Genomic DNA, 7,849 nt, shown 5'->3' on the forward strand with positions numbered 1-7,849 from the left:
GGGGTGCAGGGCAAGGCTGGTCCCACCTATGGCAGTGGGGCCTGTCAGGCACCCAGAGGTGCCTGTTGCAGTAACCCTTCATTGCAGACAGTTCATGGGTGGCTGGCTGAGGGAACAAGGTGTCCCATGGCGAGTCCACCCTCACTTCCCCCAAAAATCGACTCTGAGGGTTTCATTTCATCACCCCCCTGACTGTTGTGTCCCAAGGTACCTGCCATTTCTCTGCTCTGCCTGTAGGGGTTAAAAACAGCGCCTTTGCCTTCACAAGTAAAGACAAAGTGATTTACACAACAGCGGATGGAAGAAGTGAGGGTGAGGGTGCACCCACCCCCCAGTAAACACAGCAGCCAAAGGTGCCCACGGAGCTGGTGTGACCAGTGCTGGCTTGTATTTGGATGATACCCATACTCTGCCTGCGATTTACGTGTAAAGGAGCACACGAAGGGCAATAGGAAGAGCAGGGGTGTTGTCCTATTGCCTTCCCATTCCTACCTTGTCACACCACGTCACAGCAATCTGCCCCAGGCTCATGGCCTGATGGTCACTGGCTTTTCCACTACTGCTGCAGGCCAGGAGCCACTTCCCTTGACCCTGTCACACTGATAACCTCGGGGACGATGCCCCGGTGAGGTCACTCACAGGAGGGTGACACAGCCCCTGGCAGAGCAGCCCTGTAAAGCAAGGGGCACCTTTCAGAGGCAGGGAAGGGGGCTCAGGGCATGGCTGGGGCAGCACATCCCACCAGCAGCCTCCAGCAGAACAGCACAGAGCAACCCATGGCACCCAGGCAAAGCTTGGAGGGGGCAGGACCTGCAGAGTTAAGTCCAGGGCACTGGTACATAAAGCAAGGACCAACCAACCTCCAAATACCTCCTGGCTCAGCTGTGAGGTAGGAAATGCAAACACATAGCATTTCTCTCACAACACAGGGGAAATAAAAGGCAGATGTGACTGCAGAGCTAATGTAATCTATTCTGAACCTCAAATACCCTCCAGTGCTGCTTTGTTTCTGTCCTTTGAGTATAAGCAGCCTGACCTGCCCTTTATACACGCAGCACAAGCCTCTGTAAGCATTCCTGCTTGCTCAGCTGGCTGGATGCTAGCAATGAAGTTGGGAATTTTACTTTAGTGAAACACACAGTCATGGAGGAGAGCAAAGGAGCTGCAGGAAGGACAAAGCACTGCTTTGGAGAACAGCTGCTTTGCAAGGGCCAGCTTGAGATTTCCTGTGTTTCTGGAGCTCTGCAGCATTTTGATGCTGTCTCATGGTGCTAAGCTTCAGAAGTGTTAGAGGGGCAGCAGGCAGGGAGAGGATGTGGGCATTTAGGGCCAAGGACCAGGCTGGATTTTGGATTACCTTCTGGCTTTGACAGCCCCTCTGCTGGGCTCTGTTCCTGTGATCTTACAGGATCTGAGGTGCCAAGATTTAACTAACCTGACAGAAGCAAGTAACTAACCCATCCCACAAATGCCCTCCCAGGGCAGGGTGAGAAGAGCCCTAGCAGGATAGGGACACACTGCTTTCCTGAAGGACGCAGCCCAAACAAAGATGCTGTGCAGCAAAAGAAAAGCTCCCAGGGAGGCAGGGCTGCCCCCAGCTCCACAGCAGCCTCTCAGCTACCTGTGTCCAGCCTCTGACTGTAATGCCTGTGCTGTGGGAACCCGGCATCCCAATGCAGATGCAGCCCCTTCTTGAGACAGACATTTCCTGGGCCTCAGCCCGTTTTGGTTGCAGGATGGGAAAAGGGACTGCATAATGTTCACTTGAGGCATGCTGAGCTGCAGCTGCCCAATTCCTGTTGGGTGGGAAGACTGAGCTCCTCACTGGAGACGTGGTGATGTGTGGCCCCTTCTTACCCTAAGGGAGGCCTATGCCCACACTCTCCTCATCTTTAGGAGAACAATGAATACAGGAGGACAAGTCCAGCTCAGTGTGCTGCCAACACTGACCTCCAGCTGTCTCCATCCAGACTTCCTTTTCTATTGCTGTCTTCTCCATGTGACTCCTTTCACCTGCCTGCTTACACAGACCACAAGGCTCCTGAAGTACTAAGTAAAAAAGCACTAATCCCTCCTTTGTGGTCCCATTTTTCTTACTGGGTTAATCACCAAGGTTGCCAGGGGAATGCAGTGAGTCAGACTGCAGCTGGTTAAAGATTTATATCTCTGCAGAACCTTGACCCCTGGTATAAAAGGCAGCTGTGAACACAGGCTACACTATGACCTCAGGAAGAAGCAGAGAGTGGCACTGGAATGGGTTGCCCAGGGAAGTTGTGAATGCTCCATCCCTGGTGGTGTTCAAGGCCAGGTTGGACAGTACCTTGGGTGACATGGTTTAAGTGTGAGGTGTCCCTGCCCATGGCAGGGGGGTTGGAACTGGATGATCTTCAGGTCCTTTCCAACCCAAACTATTTGATGACTTTATGATGTCTCCAGGATGTGCTGTCTTCACCTTATGCTGGGGAGAATTCCAGCCTCCATCCAGGGTGCAAACTCCCACCACAGGGCTGGCTGGCTGTATTTTTCTCCCTGCATGAAGATCCTGGCTCATGCACATGCTGCTGTACTGTGGGGCTGCCTGGCTCTCCTGGTTTTGTTGTCACAGTGGTGAAGTGGGACAGTCTGTGCAGACAGGCACATTGCCTAGGGCAGGCCTATGTCATGGTTCCCCTGATGAAAAAGCCTTATTCCCATTGTGATCCTGCAACCAAGGGTCCTTCAGCTCTGCTTGAGGTTCCTGCAACAACTGTGCTGAGATATACAGCTCCTTAAAAACCAGAGAATCGCTGCACACAGAGAAGTTTTGCTAATGACCCTTGTTCAGATGCTGGAAGTCATTACAGAGTAAGCCAAATGAAAAACAGCCAAAGGAAAAAAACCAACCATTTTTCCAGTGGCAGGAATGCAAACATTCCCTTTTCCAGACTGAGGAAGGGCCCTGTCATCAGCCAGAAGGAATCAATAGGCAATTCAGAGTAAAGTCTCTTCCAAGTACCTTTGGCTGCATTCATCCAGCTCACTCCTTGCCAGCTCTTAGCACAGAGACCTCCGCAGGGAGAAGAGCTTCTTCCCCAGTAAGTGACCACACAGAGCCCTGAACACCAGCAGCCACATAAATATGCCTGGATGAATGTCCACATCAGTGGGGTCCAACACTTTAGAGCAAACTTTTTAATATCAAAACAGCATGAGCAATCTCAGCTCATTCATGCAAGTCTTCACAGGCGTATGGCACTAAGGGTCACTTGGCAAATGCTGTGTAACATGCAAAGAGGGCACTGCTTGGTATAGAGTGAGAGAACACTCATCGACCCTGTTTTGTCCCAGCAAATTCCAGCTGAGCCAGAAGGGTTGCAGAGCTAGGGTCGGCATTATGGATGGGAACACAGGGATGCACTCCTAAGGCTTGTGCAGGGGCCTTCACTGAGACCCAGTGAAACCAGAGGGGAACCCACAGCTCTGCGACAAACAATTATATCCCTGGTGAAACAGGATGTACTGCAAAGACATTCTGCTGCACAGAACTGATCCCTCTGGTGGTGCTCAGATGTGTCTGCTGTAACATGAAGATGGAACAATGTTCATACTAAACACAGACACACCTACTTGGAAGGGAAACATCCAGATATTCCAGGCTGCAATTCCAGAGCCCCAGGCACACATCCACTTGCTGACTGTAAACGGGAGCAAAGCTCTTGGGGTGCTGTGAACATCAGTTCTGAAACAACAGAGGCACCAGAGTCGTTTGCCATTGCAGCAAGGGAAGCTCAGTTCCTTTGCCTTTGAATAGAGAGAGCTGCTGGTTGCCAGCATCCCAGAGAGTACAAGATACTCAAGCTCCTGGGTCCCTATGCCCAGAGCAGCCTTGCAAATGCTCCAACACACACGTAGTCATTCTCGGAGACGGTATACATGCACCAACCAAGTGTGGACTGCAAGAACAAGCTGCCTGGAGATGTCACTTGGAAAAGCTAAGGTCAGACTGAAAAACACAGCTTGCACTGAAGCTTAGAACATCATTAAGTTTAGTTAATTTTCAACTGAAATGCAAAACACCCCTCCAAGCCCTAGACGAAAGGCAGCTCATTAGCAAATTCCTAGTCTAGCAAAGTGGCCCAAGAGCTGTATGAGTAAGAATGCCTGGCAATGCTTGAAGCAATCAAAAATGTTTCAGCAAGCCAAAATATTCAGGCTAGATTATTAAGAAAGTAAGGATTATAGGAGCATACTGTGACTAAATGTCCCCTTTCCCTCCTAAATCCTTCCCTGGTCATACCCATCAGCTTAACTTCAGCCATATGTGAGAGAGCTGAAGGTCTCAAAGATACCAAACTTCTCCAAGTTTTGTGGGAGCAGGTGCTTAGGTGAAATACACTCATGGATTGAAAATCTGGCACATTCAGAGGGCAGAGGTTATGAATGGCTCCGCATTGAGGCAAGCTTCATTGGGAACTCATTTGCAACAAAAAGACAAAGGTGTAAAAGCAAAAAAACCCCAAACACCACCAAAAAAATCCAGAAGGCCCCAGGCTAAAATAAGCTTTATTTTTTTTTTAAATTTATTTCTTTTTTTTTAACTGTTCACCAACTACTTGTTTCTTAAAACCAGCTGAATCCTTTTGGTTGAACTTCTCCATAGGTAACTAACCCAATCCACTTGCAGATGGAACAACCTGCAACATAACAAATTCTGCCCAGATGTCTATCACTTGGCAAAAGTAAAGAAGAAGCAAAGTCTTCAAAGAAACACACTTGGTCACTTTGGTAACAGGTACCAATACCAGCCCTGTTGTACCTGAGTTTGTGATGGGGATCTCAGTAGCGGTTTGTTAATTGCCTGCCCTCACGTACCCAGCACTAGTGTGGAGTTCACACACACTGCACTTGTGTGTGTAAACATAAATAACAGGAATTATTGCTAAATGGAAGAATTTGGCTCACAGTCATACAGCAAGCCAAGGACAGAGGGAAGTGGAAACGGGAATGCAGGCGCCCCTGTGTTCAGCTTACCTGCTCACAGGGAGGAAGACCACCACCACTCCTGTCCTGTGTGCTGTGGCACACAATCTGCTATTTTATTGTCACCAGTAGGTGAAATGTTTTTCCCATGTCTGTAAGGAAGAAAAAGGAGATTGCAGGTTCTTGTGAAGGGTGTTGGGCTTCTCACAATGAGTTCTTACCTTTCGGTCCCAGGTATATGCAAGGACACATTGGTCCACCATTTAACAGTACCGCTTGTCACCACAAGCTACACAAAGGCATGCTGCCAGCAGCGTGTGCTGAGCACACCCTGAGCACAGCCTTGGAACAACTGATTGCCTCCCAGCACCACATTAAAAGCAGCTCTCCTAGGAACATGCTATTTTTCTCTACCTTTGTCAAGTCCCCATCACCCACTCTTTTAATGTTAAAATGTCTATTTTTCTTCCAAGGAAAACATTAAGATTTCATTTCCAAATAGACTATTTTACTATTAGAAAATGCAAGCTCTCTTTTCCAATTCGGGAAGTATTTCTTTTGCAGATCGCTGCTGCTTTGACACAAATATATTGTTATTACACTAAACCAAAACCAAGTGAAGATGGTGATGCAGCTCCAGCAGAATTTTGCAGCTGCAGGGCAGCCAATCAATATTGCATTTTGCCTCAAATGGGATTACCATTCATCTCAAGGAACAATAAAATTTGACCTGTTTATTGATTGAACCTGTATCTATGGCAACCGGCTGAAACCTCAGCAAACGTAAATATCCACTGGCTCATTCAACAAGGGTCTCTTAAAGATGACATGAGTAAAATTCAATTTCTGATTATGTTGCCTCCTCTCTTTGTGCTGAACTAGGGAGGGCTACAGAAAAATAAAGAAGTAGGAAAAGCACCACAAATAAAAAGCAAAAGTGATAAGAACATGCCATTTACAACATTCCCTCCATCTCTGAGCAAGTATCTGTCACAGCAGAACGAGTATATTTTAAAGTACCTAAACATTCAGGCTGGCACCCTATTGAGCATGCAGTGTATTATAAGATTCATGTGGACAATTCAACCATCTCCCTATAAAAGAAAGAGCTGTAACACATAAAATCTCCTATGCCTCCATTCATAGGCTCTCCCTCAACTACTGGAATAAACACCCCTTCCCCTGATTTGTATGGAACACAGATTTTGTATTGATGATACTCCAACACTGAAGAAAAATGAACACAGACATGCCAAGGGTATAATTTCACTAAGGACTGTTGAAGTGCATTAACATAAATCACAGCACATAAATGCCTGATGATTCCCTGAAAGAAATTCAGCACAGGCTAGTATAACACCAGCTTGAATGATTTATCAGTAAAACTCACTGGCTGCTTCACATCATGGAGATAAGCATTAACGTTCCTCCTGGCTCATGTGTGCCACAGTCTGGTGACAATGCAGATTGAGGCTGGGTGCATTACTGGTGTTCAGAACATAATTGATAGTTACACACTGACATCGCAGTGCTTGTCCATTTAAAGGGCTCAGCTGCACATTTCACTAGTCTCTTGAACCTTATCTTCCTATTACACTAAATCTATATTGGACACAAAGAAAACAGGCAGAACATAACCAACATGACTCCATGTTTGTGACTTGACTGTAGCTTGATTCTACATTTGTAAGAACTCCTGACACTAGGGCTCACCATCTCCTCTTGCTGGGAATTAGAGGATCTGTAAAGCAATTCAGAATTATGCTGCAGTACAAGTAATATTTAATTAGGATCTGTGTTAGCCATGAAGTTGCTAAGTAGGTAACCAGAAAATAAACCCAGAATTATTTTGTCAGGTGAACAAACAATAGTGTCTATAAAGTAATGAATGAGTCTAAGCACCTTCCCTAACTTCCAGAGCATGAAGCTGGCTCATCTCCCATGAGGGCAGAAATACCATCCCATAGACGGCCTGTTGTTACAGAAGCTCTTCTATCATCAGGACCAAAAGTGATTGGAGGAAAGCCAAGGTTAAAAGGAGACCAACAGAAATAAAACAGCAGCAGGAGGGCTGAAAGAAGATTGGCACATTTTAAAGCAAGCAGACTGATTATGCAGGAAACCACACAGCCCACAGATCAGCCTTGGCAATAACTAAAGGTCACCCCCACTGCATGCTGATGTGCCCTAGGGGTATTGCAGGGTTGGAGAGCAGATAAAACATCAGTGCCTTCAAGATATGTGTTAAAGTGAAAGAAAGCAAGATGTTCAGCCAGGAAGAGTAAGCTAAGAATATGCTTTCTGAAGGCAGGTGAGGAAGAAATAGAGATGGAAGCAGACAAATGGGAAATAAGAGATCACTAAGCATTCATATTAAAATATCACAGGCAACAGACTTTCAATCCTCCTCATTAAGCCACTGAAAGAACGAAGCAGGAAGCCTGGGCCTTCTGCATTTTAGCTGGTATGTCATTTACCCTACAGAAAACCTCTCTTTAAACATATGCAGAAGCCTTTTCTTCCCCTTGTAAACATAAACTGACACTGACATCAGAGCCAGTGGCCGCACAATCACCTTGAAGGTATGCGAGTCAGCAGTATCCTAGAATGACATTCATTTGACTTAACTATCAGATTCTATGTAACTGTTAAGCTTGACGAATGAGCCCTTATGTAGACATGAAGCTCAAACCTGGATTAGGAAAGAATTTGCAATGAAAAATGTGGCTATACTGCTAACTTTTTAAGCACAGAGCTATATACACAAAACAAACCTATGAGTGGTAGCGAAACAGGAAGTGATAATACAAAGCATATGAACCCAGTGCCTTGCATAAAGCACGAACCAGAGCAGCAGAGAAAGATCCGGTTCATGAGGGACTCAATAGCA

This window comes from Neopsephotus bourkii, unplaced genomic scaffold (genome assembly GCF_033783945.1).
Source record: "Neopsephotus bourkii isolate Nb327-2 ecotype Australia unplaced genomic scaffold, CSIRO-AGI_Nbou_v1 NB_1615, whole genome shotgun sequence".
NCBI lineage: Eukaryota > Metazoa > Chordata > Aves > Psittaciformes > Psittacidae > Neopsephotus > Neopsephotus bourkii.